This window comes from Silurus meridionalis, chromosome 1 (assembly GCF_014805685.1).
Source record: "Silurus meridionalis isolate SWU-2019-XX chromosome 1, ASM1480568v1, whole genome shotgun sequence".
Classification (NCBI taxonomy): Eukaryota; Metazoa; Chordata; class Actinopteri; order Siluriformes; family Siluridae; genus Silurus; species Silurus meridionalis.
In genome coordinates this window covers 32,223,094-32,247,525 of record NC_060884.1, presented here as the reverse complement: position 1 = coordinate 32,247,525, position 24,432 = coordinate 32,223,094, and the positions used below count along the sequence as shown (strand labels likewise).

Here is a 24,432-nt window from a genome sequence, read left to right as displayed (position 1 = left end):
CAATATGGATTTTCCCCCAGCGTTTATTTCTTTTCTTTTAGCCTCCGTTCACAGACAGAAAGGCAAATCCGGGCTCAAACAAGAGCTTTGTATTGAGACTCTGCATGAGAAATGATGTGGAAGTGGGGACAAGTGTGTCACAAGAACAAAAGCTAGCATTGTTTTGGGGGGGGGGTTGTGTTTTTTCCCCCCGTAATCCTAATTTCATTCTGGAAAAAAAAGAAAAAGTGGGTGCTCATGAGTAGAGGCAAATAGTTAAGCCGGATCAAAAACGGCATTCTTTGGAAATCCGCTGTCTTATTGGGGAGCTTTAGGACTTTAGCATCATGTTTAAATAGTTACATCACTACTCTTCGTTAGATATGCAGTATAAAATAGCCGATATTCTTTTGTTTCCAAGCTTTCATTATTATTCTTCTAACTGCAGTTAATGCTTTATCCCAGTTTGTGTCATCATGGATCCAGTGACTTTAGAGTTCATTCTTAGCAGGATTTAACCTTCCGGCAGAGGAAACCGTGAAACCCAGAGTAAACCTACAAAACTACTTCATTACTTCTTAAAGCTTGCTAGCATGTTTAATATCAGGTGCTAATTTTCAATTGCAAACACCACATGCTAGCACAAATATGCAATTCATCATCACACTCCAACCAGTGGAGGCTGTGCTTTCCACACCCAGGCCTTTAGTGGTGTCCTGTTAGAATCAATCCACCTCTTAATACCATGATGACACCACGGCTCTAAAAACCATCAATGTTTAGAGAAACACAGTAGAATCACACACAGGAATCTCATACAGTGAGAATGAATGTCATCACTAAATGAAGAAACACAATGAACACAAGTCAACACGTCTCCTTTCACTGTAGCCACAACTGCACCTTCCACATACATCATCTCTAACAGAAGCATCGATATTCACCTCATCACATGACCTCAGGTTTTCCCTGGGTTTGCTTCTGTGCATTTCAGTTTTCCTGCGGATTAAAACAAAGGCAAATCATGTGTTTTTGTGCAAGAAAATGCAAAAGTATAACTGGTTAATGAAAAAGCTTAACAACTAAACTTTCAAACTTTTTTAGCGACCTTTCCTTACATTGTCCAGCTTTTCTTGAAAAAGTCCAAATGTCTTTGTAAGTGTATCTGCAATTAAATTTATTTCTTCTCCTCTCTCGGTCATTGTGGAATGAAAAAAACAGCTATTGAATCCACACCAGTATATGTGAGCTTGTTCACTTTGCTACAGATGCAGTTTGTGAGCTCTGACTAGTGCGCTCTTTGAACATCCAATCAAAGGACGTGAAAATGTTTTTTTGGACGCCTGCTAGAGGTCCTTGGAGTTGCCAAATCACAGTCTAATTGGTAAAGCTGCATCTTCAAGCAACACGGAGGGCTCACAGTGATGGCTCAATGCATATAGATACCTTCGATACTGGCAACATGTGATGTGATGGCAGAAATCTGATTGGATAAAAACGCCAATGTGATTGCACCCAAAAAGAATTCTACGAAACGAACAGAATAGACCACCGGGAATAATTTGATACATATTCATGGACAAAAAAATACATGTCAGTGATTCTGAATCATCAGCCGTCGCTGTTTCATTAATTCATTAAAACCATATTATTAATTTGAACCATCAATGTTCAAAACCATGTTATAAGCAGGAAGATTTACAAGGTGACCTCAAAAATCTGAGGAATCTTTGTCACAAATGACAAAACTAATTTCTTCCTCAAACTGCAAACAATTCCAACAGGGTTGGAGCGAAAGATCTCCTGCTATAGAGCTCCAAACCTATTATACACCTTTGGGGTAAACGTGAACATTGACTGCTCCCCAGGCTTCCTCACCTCATCTACATCAGTAACTGACTTTACTAACAGTCTTGTGGCTGAATGAGATCTCACACATCTCCACAAAATGTAGTGGAACATCTTCCCAGAAGAATGTAGGTCATTATAATAGGAAATCGAGACTAAATGTTGAATGGGAAAATGTTCAAAATAAAGCACACACCAATCTAACGGTCAGGTGTCCACCCACTTTTGTCCCTGTAGTGTGTATCCACAGGTAAGCTTTAAATTGCTCCTTCAAGTTTCCAGTTCTGACTATAGTGCTGGAATTACTTTATTTTACAAAGCAGCGTTTTTTTGTGCCTCACACTTCAGAAAGCCGTATGCTGCCGCTGTACCAAATTGTTCATCATGGCCTCGGGACATAATGGACATTATGCTTCTAATTACAGTCCCTGTTATAAATGTTTCCCTCGTGAAGGCCAGGAGTTATGTCTCTATGGCTGACACACACGCAGGGGTCCCCTAACCAGGCCAAAGGAAACACTTTGAGCTCCTCCAAGGTAATCCATTTTTACAGCAGATCCTTAGGGCTGATGGAGCAATTTGGTCGTTTTGGTCACGTTCCAGTTCTTCCTCCTGCGTCAGATGAGAATCAGCGCCGATCAATTGCAGTTTATAGGACAGGTGGTAAATATGGGAAATAGCCCCTCATAACTGGTCATTTTGCTCAGGTTAACACATCTTTCTGCTCAGGTGTGTGTGTGTGTGTGTGTGTGTGAGTTTCTATCATAAAAATATTTTAACACTCTTGATTTACTACTCCCTCCTTCCTTTCTATCATCCTTCTATCCATTTATTTATCAACAAATCCATATCTTTATTATTAATTTCTTATCCTCCATCCATTTCTTCCTTCTTTTCATCCTTACATCTATTTATATCTTTGTCCTTTCTTTCTTCTCTCCATCCTTTATTCCTTTCTTACCTTTTTTCCATCCATCCATCTTTCTTTCTTTCTTTCTTTCTTTCTTTCTTTCTTTCTTTCTTTCTTTCTTTCTTTGTTTTTCGCTTTTCAAAATTTCTATCTTTTTTGCAATTCCTCTCTCCACATTCATATTACTCCATCTCATTTTCTCCTTCCTTTTTTTCTCTTCGTTCCTTTCACTTCTCCCGTCTTTTATACATTCCGTTTTAATCTTTCTCTCTTTCTCTCTCTCTCTCTCTCTCTCTCTTTCTTTCTTTCTTCCCTTCTTCCTTCCCTATCTTTGTACTTCCTTCCTTCCTACCGTCCTTCTGCTAGTCATGGGAACATTTATGTTATCCTTTACAAAAAACAAAACCTACATTCATTCATCTCTGACCTCGTCCTTCATTCCAATGCCTTTTTTCTTTTTTTTTTTTTGTTGATGGTGTCAAGCATCAGATTTTCACCTTAATCTGTTTACAGTAGGCTGTTCAGCAAAGACTGAATGTGAGGAGAAAAAAAAAAACGAGGGAAAGGTGAGTGCCACTGGCGCTTTGGGTTTAAGTGACAGGTAAATTACAAGTTAAGTGGAGTACACCGGCTTTTAACAAGAGGCTTCAGGCTCCTGCAAATCCTCCTTAGTCTCTAATCTGAATACAAAAGCCGGAGGAGGAGGACGGATCAAATTTGACCCCTGAATGAGGCATTTGTTCTCGCTCATGTCCCGCTTCAGCCAGGTTTCCATTCTCTTTGTGTGTGTGTGTTTGTGTGTGTGTTTGTGTGTTTTCTTTTGATTTTAAATAAAAACAATACATTTTGCTTGTTTTTCCCATTTGAGGAATAAAAAGAGAAAGTCAGGGGAATGTCTGGTCTCCTCCCCTCAAGATCTTCTTTTACTGAAGGACTGTTTATTTAATTGGGGATGAAAAGGCAGAACGCGACGCTGCTATCGGCGGCACGGGGAAAACAAATCCGGCCTTCTTCAGCCGTGAGCAGGAGGCTGAAAGCCGAGACAGGCCGTGAGAAAAGCGCTTTTTTCGGCTTGTCAACGTTTTAGAGGCTTAGAGTCAGAGCGATCCAGGCTCAGGACGGAGGAGTCGGGTGTTAGCGAGGCAGACTGACTCCTGATAGAAGGTGTTTGCAGCTCAAGTCGAGCAGAATCGTCCTCGCTCCTGCAAACAGCAGAGAGATAATTGATTCTTGAAAAAAGTTTTCTGTACAGCTACAGGTGGGACTGGATTTCACACACACACGCGCGCACACACACACACACACACACACACACACACACACACACATGGTGTCAGTTAAGTAGTTGCAAGGAATCTGAATGAGGTAAGTCTTCATTGAGGATTAGCATAAAATGTGTGTGTGTGTGTGCGTGTGTGTTTGACATTTTTTACACACACACACACACACACACACACACACACACACACACAACATGCACACAGCCTTACAAAACAGCCTTTCTTTCTTTCTTTCTTTCTTTGTCCCCTTGTTCTTCTTTCCTTCCATCTATTTAGCTTTAACCACTGCATTTTTTTCTTCTGTTCTTTCTTTCTTTTACCATTTACCAATATTTGTTGGGTTACTTTAGTTCTATTTTCTCTATTTTACACTTCTTACACTTTGTTCTTTCTTTCTTTCTTTTTCTTTCTTTCTTTTCAAAATTTCTACCTTTTTTTTTTTTGCACCCTCTCCACATTCATATTACTATGTCTCATTTTCTCCTTCCTTTTTCTCTTTGTTCCTTTCACTTCTACCGTTTTAATCTCTCTCTCACTCTCTCTCTCTCTCTCTCTCTCTCTCTCTCTCTCTTTCTGTGTATGTGTATATATGTGATGTAGAGCAGCTCTGGGATTGTTTCCTCAGCTATAACTCCCGACTGTAATGCAGGTCAGCCCTATGTGAGACACACACACACACACACACACACTCTTAAGTGCAATAAATTTTCATCTCTGCAAGTATCTGAGTGTTTATATATATATATATATATATATATATATATATATATATATATATATATATATATATATATATATATATATATATATATGTGTGTGTGTGTGTGTGTGTGTGTCTACATCAATAATGCACACTCACATGACACATTCACCATCTGACATCATGTTAACACTCTTTCTTTCTTTTTTCTTTCTTTCTTTCTTTCTTTCTTTCTTTCTCTCTTAAATCATCCAGGCCTTTCTTTTCATTTTCTGAAATAATAATCTGCTTCCAGAATCTGATCTTCAAGACAAAAATTAAGCTTTTTTTGGCATCAGAGCTGCATTTCTAAAAAATAAATAAACAATTTATGACCAATTAGATGTTAAGATTCAGCAGTAGAATTCAACAGTGATGTGATAATTGTGTAAATGACAGTGAGGAATTTGAAGCCGACATTATTACAAAAGTAAATGGAAAATAACTGAGAGAGAGAGAGAGAGAGAGAGAGAGAGAGTGAGATAAGAGAGGAATAGAGGAGTGAAGCAGAGGGAGGAGAAACAAAGTGACTGCACCAGTCAATTACTTCATTCCCGTGTTTATGGACTTCGACACTCTCTGAATTGCATCACACATCATCATAAATCATTATTATACCACTGGCAATGTCCTCCAGTACACATTACTTCACTCTCCCTCTCTCTATTACACTTGATATCATGGAGGTGACATCAAAAAAAAAAAAAAGAACACTCATTTGTTTGAACATAAAATGGCCTGGATGTTAATTAGCTAATAGAATTGAGATCCTAAAACTAAACCTTGGAAGAAATGTTTGGAATTCTCTTCTGGATTGTTATAAAGCTTTTATTTTGACTTCATCACAAACTTTCCAAGATGCTGATTTTTGCAGCTAGCAAGATATCTGGAGTTTTAGTGGATCTTTCAACTCTGATTTTTTTTTAGCATTTACAGGCAGTAAGGTCACCCAATAAAACGTTTACAGCAAGGTAGAACATCCTAATACACCGGTTTAGAGATAAACCTCTGAGCATGAAGGGATGGTGCAACATTTCAATGAAATTATGAACACAACCTGATGCAACGTGACGCAACTCTATCCAAAATAGTAGATGATGCGTTTATTTTTCACATATAGAACCCCAATTCCAAAAAAACTTGGGACACTGTGTAAAATGTAAAAACAACCAGAATTCAATGATTTACAAATCTCCTAAACCCTTATTGTATTCACAATAGAAAATAGAACAAATAGAAAGTGTTTAAGAAAATGCACTAGTTTAAGAAATAAATAGGATAATTGGAGCAAGAGGTCTCCAAAAAATTGGGATAAGGCAACAAAAGTCTGGAAAAAGTAAGTGTTATTAATACAAAATTGTTGTAAATTGCAAAACTGTTTAATATCTTATCATTTACAGTACATAATATCATTAAAAAGGATCCGGAGAAATCTCTGTGCACAACGGCAAAAATCAATAATGGATGTAAATTAATATTATACATTTTACATAAATATTACATATTACATTTATTTACATTAGGGCTGTCAAACGAATCGAATATTTAATCACGATTAATGGCATGTGAGTGAACTCGTGATTAATCACAAATAATCGCAAATTTTTATCTGTTCTAAATGTACCTTAAATTAATACTTCAAGTTTTAATATTCTAATCAACATGGACATATTGATGCTTTATGCAAATTTATGTTTATTATTAGTGAAACCAAACTCAACATGGAGCATGAAGACAAAATATTCTTGTAAATGTTTTAAAGTAATTATGTTTTTTTTTATTACATAAATCATCAGGACACCAAAAAGAACCTTTGCTATGTTTCCACACGGACGATTAATGAGGTGATACCGGAGATACTTTCATACGGATTACAATATTCATAGAATATTTGTTTCATTTGTATTTAGTGAGATTCAGGTTGTTTAACTTAAGTCTATGAAGAAAGATGACAGAGATGCCAGAGAGCGCCCCCTGTCTGTTTGATATATTTTACGAAAGTGCAGTGTTTTGTTATTATTGTAATATATACAAGAAGAAATGCCACAAAATTGTCGACCCCGGAGAGTTAATGTGTGCATCATCGACTTTGGTGGTGATTTGAGACTTTGCGCATCAATAAAACCAAACATTAGTGATTAAAAATGTTTTTCAGTGGAATTGGTTTTTTATATATCTGAGTGAAGAAAGGACGTTGTAAATGAACGTGTGTTGCATTGAAGGTTTTAATTTAGCTTCTTTTATATATTTTTTTATATATATTTGTATTAAAAATGGTCAAACAAAAATGCATGCTGCATTAATTATTTATAAATTAAAATAATTAATAAAATTTGTGCCATTAAAATTAATTTGTACCTGACTTTACTAACACCCTTGAAGCTGATGAACACAAATATCCATTTTTACAAAATGTAGTGGAACATCTATCCAGAAAATTAAGTTTATATATATATATATATATATATATATATATATATATATCTTCTTCTTCTTTCGGCTTCTCCCATTAGGGGTCGCCACAGCGGATCATCTGTCTCCATACCACCTTATCCTCTACATCTGCCTTTTTCAAACCAACTACCTGCATGTCTTCCCTCACCACATCCATAAACCTCCTCCACATAATCCAACCTTCTCTCTTCCTCTCATTTTCTCATTCATCAGCTGCTCAAAATACTCCCTCTATCTTCTCAACACACTCTCCTCACTAGTCAACACATTTCCATATCCATCCTTTATTGCTCTAACTTGTAGCACATCCTTCCCATCTCGGTCCCTCTGCCTGGACAATCGCTACAGATCCTTTTCTCCTTCCTTATTGTTCAACCTCTTATACAGCTCCTCATATGCCTTTTCCTTGGCTTTTGCCACATCCCTCTTCACCTGCTGCCGCATCTCCTTGTACTCCTGCCTACTTTTTTCATCACTCTGTTGATCACAATTCTGTTTTGTTAACCTCTTTCTCCTTCATGCTCTCCTGCACTTCCTCATTCCACCACCACGTGTCTTTGTCTTCCTTTTTATTTCCAGATGTCACACCAAGTACTTTTCTAACTGCCTCCCTCATCACTCCTGCAGTAGTTTCCCAATCATCCAGCACCTCTTCACCACCACCGAGCTCCTGTCTAAACTCTTCCCTGAATTTCACACTACACTCTTCCTCCCTTAGTTTTCACCATCTTATTCTTCTTTCAGTTCTCACTATCCTCCTTTTCTTCTTCACCTCCAAAACATCCTACAGACCACCATCCGATGCTGTCTAGCTAAGATGTCTTACTGTGTCCAATCTCCTTCAGGTTGCATCTCCTACATAAAATATAGTCCACCTGTGTGCACCTTCCTCCACTCTTATGCGTCACCCTATGATCCTCCTTCTTCTTAAAATAAGTGTTCACCACTGCCATTTCCATCCTTTTAGCAAAATCTACCACCATCTGCCCTTCCACATTCCTCTTCTTAAGGCCATACCTACCCATAACCTCCTCATCACCTCTGTTCCCTTCACCAACATGCCCATTAAAGTCATCATCCCTTCAACTTCCAGCTTCTTGTTCATCACTCTATCAGAAACTCTCTTCACCTCCACTACACTCTTACTGTTCTCTTCCTTCAGAATCACCCCTACACCATTTCTCTTTCCATCCACACCATAATAGAACAGTTTTAACCTCCAATGTTTCTGGCCTTACTCCCTTTCCACTTGGTCTCCTAAACACACAACATATCTACCTTTCTCCTCTCCATCATATCAGCTACCTCTATCCCTTTACCAGTCATAGTACCAACATTTAAAGTACCAATCCAAACCTCCACTCTCCTACACTTCTCCTTTCCCTGCTGTCTCTGTAGACGTCTTCCTCCTTTCCTTCTCCTCCTTTGATCAACAGTAGCCCAATTTCCACCGGTACCCTGTTGGTAACCCTGGCCTAAACTGATCCGGTATGAAAGTCTGGTTCATATATATAACCTATGATAATTTGTAACAGCCATCACACTGTTTCTCTCTTTTGCTCTGTGTGACAGGTTGCCTGTTGTCTGTGCTGATGACTCGACTCAGTGGCCTGTGACAGGTATGATGTGATGTCTGCTTGCTCGCTGTGTGTGTGTCAAAGCAGAGGAACCGTGTGAGTAAAAAGCTGATGAACTGAACATGAGGGCAAAGTGTGTAGCTGTTATTAATGACACCAATTTCCGTCTATTTTCTGTGTGTGTGTGTGTGTGTGTGTGTGTGTGTGTGTGTGTGTGTGTGTTTGTTTTCCAAAAGGAATACTAATGGTAATCTTAGCACTGTTACGTTCTGCCAGTATCTATATGATTGTTCACATTCACTGGTCAATTTCAGGAGTGCATTAGGTGAAGGAATGAAACACCCCATGTTGTGCTATTAGGGGTAAATAATCTGGAACAAGGTGGTGAAGTTCTTGTTAACCCCTTGAAGATTATAAATGTTTTAGATCAGGTAAAAACTGTAAGAACAGGAGCATGGAGGACGCAGTTTCCACAGCGCTGCATTTTGCTCTCTCTCACCTGGACAATAAAGACACATATGCCAGAATGCTGTCATCCCCTCCAGGTTAATCACCAAACTTGGAGACCTGGGCATTAGCACATCAATCTCCAACTGGCTACTGGACCTTCTAACAAACAGGCCCCAACATGTTCAGGCAGACCACCACTGCTCTTTCACCCTTAACCTTAGCACTCGAGTACCACAAGGCTGTGTGCTGAGTCCTTTTCTCTACTACCTCTTCACCCATGACTGCAGTACAGTATACGGTTTCAACATCATTATTAAGTTTGCAGATGGCATGACAGTGATCAGACTCTTCAAGGGCATTGATTAGTCAGCCTACAATAAGAAGGTGAACCGCCTGGTTGAATGGTGCACTGACAACAGCCTGCTGCTCAACGCCAAAAAGACCAAGGAGCTCATTGTAGACTTTAGGAAGGAGTAAGATGGTGCACACACACACCTATCCATATCAATAGAACGGTTATAGGCCATGTCACCAGCTTCAAGTTCTTGGGGATCCACATCTCTGAAGACCTCTCCTGTCTCCCCTGGACAAAAACAGCTCCAATCTGGTCAAGAGGGCCCACCAGCACCTCTTCTTTCTAAGGGCTCTAAAAAGAACCATCTTACTTCAGACATCCTGGTGAGCTTCTACCGTTGCACCATTGAGAGCATCCTGACCAGCTGGTATGGATACTGTTCTGTGTCAGACCAGAAAGCACTGCAGAGGATGGTGAGAACTGCAAAGATCATTATTGGAACTTCACTTCCAAAGACTTTTGACATTTACAGGCAACGCTATCTCAGGAAAGCTTACAACATCACTAAGATGCTCTCTCACCCTGCCCATAAACTGTTTGCTCTCCTTGGGGGAGGTGCTACAGGAGCCTCCAGACCAAGACAAGCAGGTTCAGGAACAGCTTTTTCCACACAGTTGTTTCTATGCTGAACTCTGCACACCAGTATCACCACCTACCCACTACCCCTCACTGCCACCCTCCCCCCTATCCCAAACACACACACACACACACACACACACACACACACACACACACACACACACACACACACACACTAAACTGAATACTACACACTGCATCACCTTACCCCATGTTGCACTGCTCCTAATACACTTTATACACACTGTAATACTTAAGATTGCACTATTCTAATCCATTGCATATGCTGCAGACACTGTATATAATAACCTTTTTATTGCACTCTCCATATCATTTTGCACATGCATGTAGCTTTCATAAACAATGTATACAGAATTTCCTTCAGTGTATATAATCGCCTCTTAGTGTACAGTATTTATATTCATATGGTTTATTTTATATTGTTTTTCATCTGTCATTATATGTATCTTATATCATATAACATATCCTTACCAAAGTCTACATTCGTAAATATTTTTGCAATGACAATAAAGTTGAATTTTATTTAATCTAATCAGTACTTATCACTCTAAGTTATTTTCTACTATGACTTATGCAATTGTCAGGTTTTCTGGGCTCGCAGCACTCACTTCCGGTTTAGGGGTGTGCAATTCCCGGTTGGTGCCATCTTGCCATTTTTTCCTGTGCCACCTAGTATTTAAGCACACAAAGAACATATACTTAAGGCCAGATTATCTTAAAAGCTTCCTAAGTCCCTGAGAGTACTCTTGTTCTTGTTCTGTTCCCAGTCCTGGTCCTTGGTTTCCGGTCCTTGGTACCTGTTCCGGTTCCTGTTCCTGTTCCCTGTTCCCTACTCCTGATCCTGATCCTGGTCGCTGCTATGCTCTGCCTCTGCACTGGTTTGGACTCTGGACTGTTTTTGGTTTGTGTTTTTGATCTGTTTTCCCGATGTTTGGATTTTGGGACTGTTTGTTGGATTCAGATTTTTGGTTTTCCCTGCATTGCTCTGTCTGCTGGTTTTTCAAATCTGTGTTTTCCCCCATGCCTCTTTCTTATTTAATTTTTACTGCAGAGTAAATACAAGGTGATTTATCATTTTAAAAAGTATGCCAGTCTACAGATGGGGTGTAAAGTATAAAGACAAGGTTAGCCCATAGCCAAATCTGTCATGTTCACTTTGCTAGATGAAGAAATACAACTGTAAGGGTGTTTTGAAAGAGAAAAAGAGCTTCCTGCTTGAGCCAAAGAAATGAAGGAAAATTCAAGGCTTTTTCTCACTTTTGCTCATAAGCTCTATTTGCTTGAGCCATTCTGTGAGGTCCTTCTCACTCTAAAGCCAGATTAATATTTCTTTAAATCCCACTACTTTTATATACATGCCAATCTCTATCTATCCCAACACACACACACACACACACACACACACACACACACACACACACACACACCTCTCGTAGCTGTAATCATCTCAGTTCCTTAATCCCCATCCATTTCTTAGGCAGGAGGCATATTTAGCACACCCTCGAATCTGTCGGAATCCCTGTTGTTTCCTTGTTCAACTCCAGGGTCATTATCATGGTGGAAAATCCTCCCAGACGTTGCTACAGACAACGTATCCTCTTTCTACAGCAGACCGTTAATCTAGACATATGAACGGCTCCATCGATCAACATGAACTTGGTGTTGCAAAATTTCAGTGAAGTATACGCTCTGTCCATTGAACCAACAGTCCTTTATTTCTGATAGCTGTTTATGGTTTTGTTTTTCCTGTTCAGTGGTTGTTGCCTGTCCCTGTTTATTCATCACCTGACCTTATGCCTGTCTCTCGACCATGATTATGTCTAATGTTCAGAATTATGTCTAGTGCTCTCCATAGTCCTTCCATTAATGCTGTTTCTGTTAGGAGATCTAAAGTAATGGAAAGCTTATGGTTGGTCTCAATCAGCGAGTTATACATTTCAAAAGCCGTCTAATTGGCAAAATCATTTCAGTGCAGTAGAAGGTTTACTTCCTAAAAAAATGCAATGATGTACCACAAAAAAAAAACAAGAAGCATCAATATTCATAATGTTCCCTTCCAAGAAGGAGGTGGTAGCTCAACACATGGGACGTTAGACTTGGTGGGAAGTGAAGAAGGTCACAGGTTAAAATCAAAAGCTGTTGCTGGGCACCTGGGTAAAGCCCTTGACCTTTAACTGCTCAGTTGCACAGTAAATCACTCAGGATGAGGGCATTTGCCAAATGCCATAATAAAATGACATGTTTTCTAAAGCCTTTTTAACTGTAATGAATGGTTTCTCTCATGTTTTCTTTCCCCTTTTGAAGTCTCATGGAGTTTTTCCTGGCCAGATCTACCACTTGCTCACTTATAAGCGATAAACCTATAGAAAATAACATAACTTTATATTTTATATCTATTTATCTTTATGAAGCTGCTTTGGGTAAATGTCCATTGTTAAAAGTGCTATACAAATAAAACTTTTTTGATTTAAATTATATTGATTTGAACTGAATTGAATTATAAAATTAAACACTTCCTGTCACAAAAAAGTAATGACTTTGTTAACAGGAACTCCACTTTATCCCACCAGCTTCTTGTTGGTTAGTTTCCTATTACAGCTATTACAGCGTGAAAATAAAAACAACCTCCTATTTCAGCTATTTTATACCAACCGTTTTTACCATGTGTCCTTGTTAGCCTTTTGGACATGCGATATGCACCCTGCCTTGTCATTTTCCTATCTATGACCTTGTGATGTGGGAATCGAACACTCTCGCGGCTTGGGTCCTCCCATCTCAGCCTCCCCAGGGTTAAAGTAATAGAGACAAATTCACCAGAAAAAGTCTGCTAATCTGAGAATATTGGCAGGAGCGAAGGGACTGAGTGGCTTAGGAAGAGCTGCTGAAGCTCATCTCCTCACCTGCAGCTTTGCGACAGGGTGTAAACGTTCATGTGGAGTTTCATTAAAATGACCACATGGCCCTAAAAGCTGTGTTTTGCAGCAGATCGAGCTCTGAGTGCGCAGAGCCGACACACACATATACTGTACACCTCATTGAGGACACTTTTTTCAGGTTAGTATTTATGTCACTTATAAACAGGATATGCATATATAATGTATATCACTACAGTCAAAGTTTGGACACGCCTCCTCCTTCTGTGTTTTTTCTTTCTTTTATAATTTATTTTATAAGAAAACATTACTTCACAAAAAATAACAAGTATAAAAGACTTTATTGGGTCCAGAAACACAAAGGAATGGACATTAGATTAGTGGAATTAGTGAACTGTCCTTTGGTCTTATGAGTCTAAATTCATGATTTATTGTTCTAACCACTGTGTCTTTGTTAGACGTACAGAGGGTGAAGTGACTGTTCCTGAATGCGTGGTTTCCACTGTGAAGCATGGAGGAGGTGGTGTGATGGCGTGGTGGTGCTTTGCTTGTGACACTGTTGGTGTGTGGTAGCTTAGTGGTAAAGGTGCTGGGTTACCGATTGGAAGGTCAGGGGTTCAAGCCCCTGTATCACCAAGCTGCCACTCTTGGGCCCTTGAGCAAAGCCCTTAACCCTCTGTGCTCCAGGGGTGCCGTATCATGGCCGACCCTGTGCTCTGCCCCAACCTCTGAGTGAGTTGGGATATGCAAAGAACAAAGTTCATCGTGCTGTAATGTATGTATATGTGACAAATAATGGCTATTCTAATCTATTCGGGTGATTTAGTAAAATTAAGGGCACATTTACTCAGAAAGTCTACCACAGTATTTTGTAGTAAAATGCCTTCCCATATGGTTTGCACAATTTTTTTTTCCAACAGAACAATGACCCCAAACACACTTAGGTTATTGAAAAGCTATTTGTTTAAGAAGGAGAGTGATAGAGTGCTGCATCATGACCTGGCCTCCACAATCATCTGAACTTGAGATGGATTGAAAGTGAAGGAAAAGCAGCAAACAAATACTCAACAGCTCTGGGAACTAAAGATTTTTCAAAAACTGTTCCAGGTGACTACTTTGTGAATCTAATAACCGAAAGCCAAGAGTGTGCAAAGCTGTCACTAATGCTAAATGTAGCAACTTTAGACATACAAAATTGTATGTTTATGTTTACTAGATAATTCATTACATGTTCTTTAATAGTCTGGATGTGTTCAGTATTATTGTTCATTCAAAATTATTAAAAAACACTGAATAAGAAGGTGTGTCCAAAACCTTGCTGGTACAATATGCAATGTGTTTAAACACATTGAAGAGATAATACACTTTTTTTTTATTTTATGGACACTTGACCATAACATTGAAATGTGTACATTTGACATTTACAGTATAATGAGTTTTACTCTTCTGGTAAGGTTTTCCACTAGATCTTGGGTGTGAGGATACATTTTTTTAAGTCCTAGTCTGAAAAAAATAATAATGCTACCACATTCAAAGACATCTTATACTTTTGTGTGCCTCCATTTGTAGCAACATATTGCTAAAAAAGTGTTACCAAAAGAAAGTGTTATAGAGTGTCAGAGGGTCTCAGAAGTAAAGATGGGTGGAGGTTTAAAAATCAGCGAATTGTGGGACAATTTCAGATCAATTTTCTTTAACATGAAATTGCAAAGGCTTTAAATATCTCCTGATTTATAGTACACAATATCATGAAAATATTCAGATAGTCTGTAAAATCTTTGTGTAACAGAGACAAGGGTGAGAGTCAATATTGGCTTTCCACTGCATTAAAAAATCCATATTGGATGTCAATAAAAAACAGGAATAATTCTGTAAAGAAATCATTGCATGGGTTTAGAAACACCTCCAGAAATCATTGTCTGTAAACTCAAATCAACAAAGACAGGTTAAAACTACTTGCAGAGAAGAAGCCATATGTGAACTTGATCCAGAAACCTGGGCCAAAGCTCATTAAAAATGAACTGTGACATAGTGGAAAACTGTTTTGTAGCCAGACAAATAAATTTCTTTGGAAACTGTGGATGCCACATCCTCCGTACTAAAGAGGAGAGGGACCATTCGGCTTGTTATCAGCCTGCAGTTATGGTTAGTGTTAAATATCTGTTAAATTGGACAACAACGTTCATTACCTGAATAATGTCTTATTTCAGCAATGGTCTTGTTTTTGTTTATATATTTACTGGAAGGAGTCAGTCAGTGTTTGAATATTTAGAAAGTGTGTAGACCTTATAAAGTGGTTAATAAATAGATGGTGAATTGTACTTATTAAATTGGCAACATATTATAGGCATCATCTGATTTGTGTGCAACGTCCAAACCACTCCTTTGTCTTTAATATTCATCGTATTCATTGTTTGGCATTCGGCTGTGTCATATACACATTTAGCAGGACTTTGCTCCATCAGCCTCGCCTCCTTGCCGAAGCCGCTCATTCGTCCATATCCTCGGACCCTGAGGCCACAGACAGCAGCGTGTGCAGATCAATCTTCCTGTGACACTTCATTTAGACTGCGCTAATGTGGACTTAGGCCTCATTACACCTATTGGCAGGTCCTGACAGTCCCGAGACATGCCAGCACTTATCCATCCTCTTGGAAAGCAGCTCATATTTGAATGGACCAGATAAGGCTTATCCAAACTTGCTCACAAAGCTAAATAAGTCATTTGCCTCCCCACCTTCCATCCTATTTTCATTCAACACAGTCATCGTTATTTTCACTTTAATAAAAGCCGTGCGTAGGGACTTTCTTTTCTTTCTTTTTTTTTTTTTGATAGGGATGAGAGGAGTGTAGACTGCTGTTATCAGCTAATGAGAAATCCTCTACATTCTTACGCCATCTAAACTGCACTGTAGGCATCTGAGCTCATATTGATAACACAATAGCGGCTCAGTTCCGTCTTCAGCCTCCCTTTATAAATCACTGAGTTCAACTGAAGAGCTGAGGAGCGCCTATGCACACTTATACACTGTTTCACTACAATATCTACATTAATATTTACAGTATTTGGCAAACACCAAGTGGGACGGTATGCAGAGAGATGTGCTAACACCGGCATATAACAGCTAGCATTGTAACGAGGGACAATAAAGCAGTACAATTTGAGAAAACATGCACTTAGTCAGCTAACACCATTGAATATGCTAATAAGCTAATAAAACCATCTAACAAACTAGCTATACATTTTCACCATAAAATCTGAGGGAAAAATAGTCTATTACAATCACTTAACACAAAAGCAAAGGTGTGTGTGTGTGTGTGTGTGTGTGTGTGTGTGTGTGTGTGTGTGTGTGTGTGTGTGTGTGTGTGTGTGTACGTGATTTGTTCATTTTCTACTGGACTCGCATAAACAAAGCATCGCAAAATGTACGTACAATAGGTTATTTACAGGAAACAGAATTGAGTAGTTCTTCACCTCTTGGATCTTTTAGTACGAGTCGGTCGTTCTATTGTCATGCTATTCAATAAATTACACAGGAAACAGGATTGAGTAGTTCACCTCATGAGTCCTCTGGTCCGAGTCGTTCATTCTTTTGTCACGTGACTACCACAGATTAGGTTTTTTGTTCTGAATCATGGCATTATTGGTACAATAATTATGATTAGTCACATTCACGTCATATTCCAGTGCAATTCTATTACATTGTTACGCTTTTATATGAGCATAAAGTGATAAAACCATGAAAATGTGTGTGATGAATTCACACACACATGCACACACACACACACACACACACACACACACACACATACTCTCTCTATGTATGGGTCGACCCATCGCACTCTGATACTGACCGGGCAACTCTGAGGCACATTGATACCTGCTTTAATGAGCTTTTCACTCGGGAGGAAACTTAATCCCAAACCAAAGCCTCTTCACAGCTCTAAATCTGTATATGTGTGTGTGGGGGTGTGTGTGGGGGTGTTGGGTGGAGTTTAGTATATCTCCAGCCACACATGGCATCATCAGCCCAGGAGATCATTAGTCGGGGTGGGTATTAGCCACCCGCTAGTTTAAAATCTCTACAGCGCCCCCTACTAAACACAGCATCTGTGTTGTGACACACTGTGTTTTACACACTGATCATTTTAACCTACTTATTTTACTTTGAATCAACTTAAACAAATATATATTGTGTGGCTGTTATAATGAACTCCATTCTTTTGGGAAGATGTTCCACTAGAGTTTGTGGAGATTTGTAGAGATTCATTCAGCCACAAGGGTGTTAGTAAAGTCAGGTTGTAGGTGAGGTGAGGAGGCCTGGGGTGCAGTCAACGTTCATCCCAAAGGTGTTCAATAGGGTTGAGGTCAGAGCTCTATAGCAGGAGAGCTTCCATTTCCAACCATGTAAAGTATATATTCATGGAGCTGGCTTTGTGCACAGGGGTATTGTCATGCTGAAACAGGTTTGGATCTCCTAGTTCAAAATAAAGGGAGAAATGTATGATACCAAATGCATCCATAGTCATTTATACTGTATGCCTCAGACTTTGTGCTTAAAGTGAGGAGAAGAACCACATATAGCTGGAGATTCCTCAGTACTTTGTCCATGAACTGTCTATGTGCACATATACAGGATCACAACCTCAGAGAGGGGTTTTGTTAATGTCTGTTGTGTGATTAGTCAAGGAAGCAGACAGCAGAAATGCAAAAAATATGAATGTGGATCATTAACCCAATGCAGCTTTACAAAATTAAACAGATTACATATACACATTTTAAATTTAATAAATTATTATTATTATTATTATTATTATTATTATTATTATTATTAATTATATAAAAAATATTAATAATATTATTATTAATAATAATATTATTTATTATTATTATTATTATTATTAATATTAATATTTCTCACTTAAATGTTTTATGTTGTACTTAGTTATGAAGTTATTAGTTATTACATAGTATATTTTATGGTTATTATATTATTATGATTATTAATATTATTATGATTATTAATTAATAATTCATTATTATTCATTATTTATTATAAATAAACATTATTTTGTATTACAACATTCACAGAAAATTGTGAATATCTATATATAATGTATTTTCTTTTTTATCTAATGAATGGACTATTACATCTCAAGGTTTACATATTAATAATGTTTTATTATAATTATAGATATTTTTATTATTAATTCAAATTTGCATGTATAGATATTGTTGATTTATTATTTAATATTCCTTAACATTTTTATGTTGTATTTTGTTTAATAATTATAATAATAACTATTTTATAATATTTATTATTATTTTTATTATTATAATTATTATTGTAGTTGTTGTTGGTATTATTATTAATTATTTTGTATAAAAATGCTCACTGAAAATGTTTTAATACAAATATAATAAATATTTCTTTATTTTTTTATTAATGGTGCAATTATTACCAGGCTTATTATATCCCAATAATATATAATATTAATGTTATTATTATTATTATTATTATTATTATTATTATTATTATTAATTTATTGTTCTTTATTTCTTACTCTATTATCTGTATCTGGAGATTAAACACACAGACTGAATCAGTCCACCAACTCAATGAAATTTTTGTTACTATGACGTCTCAAATCAGCTTTCAGAAATGTCAAAATTAAGACCCAAATTTACTTATGTTTAAATTTGAGAGTGAATTATAAATCATAAAAAAAAAGCAAACACCAGGAGAGTGAGAAATATTAAGTGTGTGATTATGAGTGATGTCCTTTCTACAGTCTTATAAAGTCAGTTGGATTTGTGCAACCTCCTGAGCAACTCATAAATGAGCTCAATCGGAGTTAAACAGAGCAGCAGTGTGTCTCCCAGTGGCCCAGGACTCTGAATACTGCATGAAATTAAACGATTAATTAGTCTTTATTGAAGGTTTATTAAGTGTGAGCTGTGCTAATGGAATAAAATACTATTGTAAGAACTCTATTATGGATTCGGGGCAATTAGGATTCGAGTTTTTGAGGTGTGTGTGTGTCTCAGTCTTCAGAGGGTGTCTCCTAAACACTCCTTTAGAGAAGACTTAGATACACTTGTCGACTAATTGAATGTGAAATATACACATTGTTGAGAGAGAAGGGCCCCGGGCCCCAGGTTCAGGGGGGAATAATTGGCTTTCTCACTGCCGCTGGCTTTCATGTCATTTAGATGAGGGGTAAATAAGGATGGGCACTAAGAGGATTATTGTGCCATTTAGCTGTGGCCGTATATAGAAGAGGCTGAGGTGGGGGGTGTCCTCACTGTCAGCCCTTATTTCCCTCAAAAGCGATCGGCACGATGGACAATCCCGGATAAATCCCGAATCCCAATCTCAGCGAGGCGACAAAGAGCCCGAATGCAGCCGGTTGATCAGATCCTAAGAGACAGAGGGCAGAGGGATTCAAATAGTCTGAAAAAAAGTCTTTATATTTTTAGTTTACTGTTACTGTTATACCTCAGTACATTTTGCACTTTCCCTTTGCACATCTAAATATATATTTGCACTATTTTTTAAATACCACTTTAAGATTATCTAATATATTTTCTTATATCTTCTCTTCATTTAATTGATTTTCTCTTATTTTATATTTATAGTTCCTTATATCTAATGCACAAATTTCTGAGCATTCGATCAGGTTTACATTTCACTGCAAGTTGTTTTATGCATATAATTGTTTTTTGCGACAAATAAAAATCTTAAGATTTGGCCCAATACTTAATGAAAAATAGAAAGGTAGTGTAATGTATTTCTTATTCACTTTTATTAATAATTATTATTATTATAAACAAACATAAAAAAAACTATTTATTATTATTAATAATATTAATTATTATTATTATCATTTTTATTATTATTATCACAAAAAAAAAGAAAAACAGAATTCAATTGTGATTTCTTACTCTAGAAGGTCTGAAATTCTTTCCCTCTTTTGGATTTCCTATTTTTCCAACATAAATCCGTCATGTCACACTCACAGGGTTAGAGTAAAACTAAAGCGTTTCCAGGTTCACATATACAGAAGTACTGTTATGTTGGCAGTTCTGGTGGTGCTTTATTCTTTTTTACAGCACAGTGAAACTCTTTTTTGTTTATATCTCAGAGATGTTAGAAAGCTGGGGTCATAGCACAGGGTCAGCCATGATACAGTACCTCTGAAGTTCTAAGGTTTTAAGAGCCTTGCTCAAGTGCCCCAAAAGGGGAAACTTGGCCGACCTTTAAATTGGTAACCTAGACAGTAAAGTTTCTAGGCACTGGCAGACTAGGAGGTCACCTAGGGCACAATCAGCTGAGGGGTGCCAGTGAACACCTCCTGCCACAGCCATTCTACAGGAGTTTAATATACAGTATATGGTTACATACTTGAAATCAGGCAATTTGGCAATGATTATTAAATGTGTTTAACCTTTTGGAAACTTGGAAACTTGCAAATGTTGTATGGTGTTGGTGATGGACCACTGGGGTGGTGGCGCATTCTCTATTGTGGGGCCTTAAAGCTCCACTCTAATATACACCTCAGCACCAACCAGGTGAAGCAGCAGTCAGAGTTTTTTTTTTCTGTAGGAGCAACAATAAATTCACATCATAACACTAGACAGAAGATGGCAAACCTCTGAAGATGTCTCATCTCTCCCCTCCATCCTTTCTATCTCTATCTGTCTTCTCGTCTCCACTCATTTCTCCTCTCCTCTCCTACTCCTGCTTGGAAATCTATCCCGGATTCAGCAGCTTTGAAGCGAACGCACTCAATCAATTATGAATGAAATAATCTGCTTATGATATTAAGCGATTTTTTTCCTCTCTCTCTCTGGAGGAAATGCGGGCAGATTAAAAAGCCAGAATCGGTTTCAGCACTATCTAAAGTGACAGCGGGAGAATCACGGGAAGGGACGGGGAGAACGTTAAAATGATTATGTAGATCTGTGTCATCGGCAAATGGCTCTGCAAATCCCGGCTGGATCTGGCGGAGCGAGAGGAACAGATTATTCCTGCTCTTATTTATACACATGGAGGTTCTGAGTGCTGCTGTTTTCACTCTAAATTATTTTACACAGTATTAGAAACTAGTGCGAGTTAATGCAGACACAAAAGTTGGTGGACACCTGAGCATAAGATCGGTAGGTGCTTTTGAACATCTCATTCCAAATTTAGACATTGTTCTTGGAAGATGTTCCACTAAATTTTGGAGTGTGCTTGTGGAGATTTGTGTAAGATTCATTCAGCCACAAGGGTGTTAGTAAAGTTAGCTAGGTGAGGTGAGGAGGGCTGGGGTGCAGTCAGTGTTCACATTCATTCCATAGGTCTTCAGTAGGGTTGGAGCTCTACAGCAAGAGATCTTCGACTCCATCCCATGTAATTTATATCTTTATTAAAATTGTTTGCTTCATTTGAACTAGTAGACCCAAACCTGTTCTAGCATGGGAATATCCCTGTGCACAAAGCCAGCTCCATAAAAATATGCTTTTGTGTTGGCGAGGAAGATCTCCTGCTATAGACCTCAAACATATTCAACACCTTTTGAGAACATTTACATTTATGGTATTTGGCAGATGCCCGTATCCAGAGCAACTTACGATTATCTAACTTATACAACTTGAGCAGTGGAGGGTTAATGGCCCTGCCCAAGGGCCCAGTGGCTGCTTGGTTGTGCTGGGATTTGAAATCATGACCTTCCTATCAAAAGTCCACCACTAACATTCAGGTTTGTGGACAGAAATAAAAATGTGGTTACTAACAGTAGTGGACGAAGTACACAAAGCAGGTACTTGAGTAAAACTAGAGATAATATAACTTTCTTTCAGCTTCTCCTATTAGGGGTCGATACAGCTGATCATCCGCATTTTCGCATATCCCAACTCATCTGGAAGCTGGGGTTAGAGCGCAGGGTCAGCCATGGTACGGCGCCTCTGGAGCTGATAGGGCTAAGTGCCTTGCTCAAGAGCTCAACAGTGGCAGCTTGGCAGTGCTGGGGCTTTAACCGCTGACCTTATGATCAGTAACCCAGAGCCTTACCAACTGGACCACCACTGCCCTAACATCCAGGTTTGTGGACAGAAATAAAAATGTGGTTAATGACAGTGGTGGACGAAGTACACAAAGCATGTACTTGAGTAAAACTAGAGTAACAGTAGGTAAAATATATGTAAAAGTGTTCCTTTAAACTTTCACTTGAGCAAAAGTACAACAGTCTTTGCCTTCAAATTTACTTAAGTATCCAAAGTACTACAATTTATTATGCCTATAATGTTTCTATTATTATTATATATGTTCTATATGTGTGTGAATGAGAGGGAAGGCAGTGGAGTGGTGCGGTTGCAGGGAGAAGAGGTGGAGAAGGTGGAGGAGTTCAGGTACCTGGTATCAACAGTGCAAAGTAATTGAGAGTGTGTTAGAGAAGTGAAGAAAAGAGTGCAGGCAGGGTGGAGTGGGTGGAGAAGAGTGATAGCAGGAGTGATTTGTGATAGAAGAGTATCTGTGAGAGTGAAAGGGAAAGTTTATAGGACTGTGATGAAACCTGAGATGTTGTATGGATTAGAGACAGTGGTATTGAGTAAAAGACAGGAGGTGGAGCTGGAGGTAGCAGAGCTGTTTCTGTTCGGAGAGACGATGATGGACAGGATTAGAAATTAGTTTATTAGAGGGACAGCGCAGGGACAGCGCATTCTGTCCGAGATTACAGGTGACTGAGTGTGTGGAGACTGGATGGGAGGACCCAAAATCAGGATGCGACAGGGGATAAGAAAAATATAGGCTTTAATAAAAAGCAAACTGAGCAATGGGGCAAGGCAAAAACAAAGTCCAATAAAAACAGCAAACAGAACAAGAAAGGGTGGAGCAGACACAAAAACCAGAAGCATAGAACAGGGACCAGGGTTGGGATCCAGAGCAGGCAGGGTGGCAAGAATGATGTCAGGTGCTAGGGAACCGGATAATCTAGCCTCGAGCTATAATCAAGTTGTCCTTTTATACCGGGTAGCGCGGGAAAAACAGCAAGATGGCCGCTGACCCGGAAAAGTGCGCGCCACGACACTGGAAGTGCACGCCTTGTGCCCGAAACATACTGAGAAGAGAATTGAAATAGGGTATATCGGTAGGAGAATGCTGAGGATGGAGCCACTAGGAAGGTGGAAAGATTTCATTAACAAATGAAATAATGAGATGAGTGATAGAGCTGCATAAACACCTTTATCTTTTGCATGTTTTCCCCCTACTTCTTTCCTCTTTTTTCTGAATTGGTCTCCTGAGGTTTTAGACCTTTTTTGTCATCCATGATTTTAATTTGGATTCAGCTCTCCTTACTGACGTTACTTCATGCAACCCCCTGCCTCTCCTTTCGGAGTGTATCAGTGAGGAAACTTCTCCGGGCAGTGAGTGCACACTCCGAGTCCCGACCAGGTTCATTGACATGAGTAAATAATTGATGCGACCATGCAAATGAGCAGTAAAGAAAGAAAAACAATTTTTTTTGTGTGTGTGGATGCTCCATGCCGCTCCTCGGGAGATTCCACCCTGGGTGGCTGCCCATGTTGCCTATACTTAAATTCACCACTGTCAAGCACCAATCAAGTTTAAAACAGAGTGCATGCTCTACCCTGCTTGACCAGTTAAGTTTTTATCCATTCATAAATAAAAAGGAACAACAGATTTTGCAAAATATAACTAAGTAAATAGTAATTTATTTGACTTTGAAATGTAGTGAAGTTAAAGTAAAAGTATCCCCAAAAGGAAATACTTGAGTGATATACAGATACATGAAAAAACTACATAAGTACAGTAACGAATTACATTCGTCACATTCGTTTCGGTTGTACATGAAGTTCTCTGTAACCTAATTAAACACCACAACTGCTTGTGCATCTCAAAACACACAACATGGCAAATTTTGAGGTGGTCGAGCAATAACAGCAGAACACCATGTCAGCCAGTACTAGGAATCTCTAGACAGGTCTTCAAGTCTTTAAGTCTCTGGTCAGGTCTTCATTTCTTGGCTTTCCCAGTTTCATGAACCTGTGAGTGCATAAACTGGCTCAAACACATTCTTTCAGAACCACTGCTGCTATGTGAATTGGTTCCTGTAAAATTCTTATGTAAGGGACGGGTCAAAGATATCCTTTGTGTTGACCCAGCATTATTTTTTTGGTCCATATCCTTATCTACCAGGTATTGGAGTCAGCCCTCCCTTCTATGAGAATTTTAGATGAAGTGCACAATGTATGCGGGGGCTCCATCTATATCGAGGAGGGTGGTGGGTTTTGTCCTAATTCATCATTGTCAGGAGGTGTGTGAGTGGGCTTCAGCAGGGAAACATGAAGGGATGGAGAAAT

At 38.6% G+C, this 24,432-nt stretch overlaps 1 protein-coding gene across 1 annotated transcript in view; it reads left to right on the top strand.

The window, feature by feature from the left end:
- The first annotated feature begins 2,891 nt into the window (after positions 1–2,891).
- The window catches only part of LOC124391294 (diencephalon/mesencephalon homeobox protein 1-B-like), a 41,887-nt gene continuing 20,346 nt past the window's right edge, over positions 2,892–24,432 (top strand). Inside the window, 3 exon segments of the mRNA XM_046857775.1 lie at positions 2,892–3,995; positions 8,783–8,829; positions 10,960–11,093. The gene's annotated coding sequence lies outside the window, so the exon portion shown is untranslated.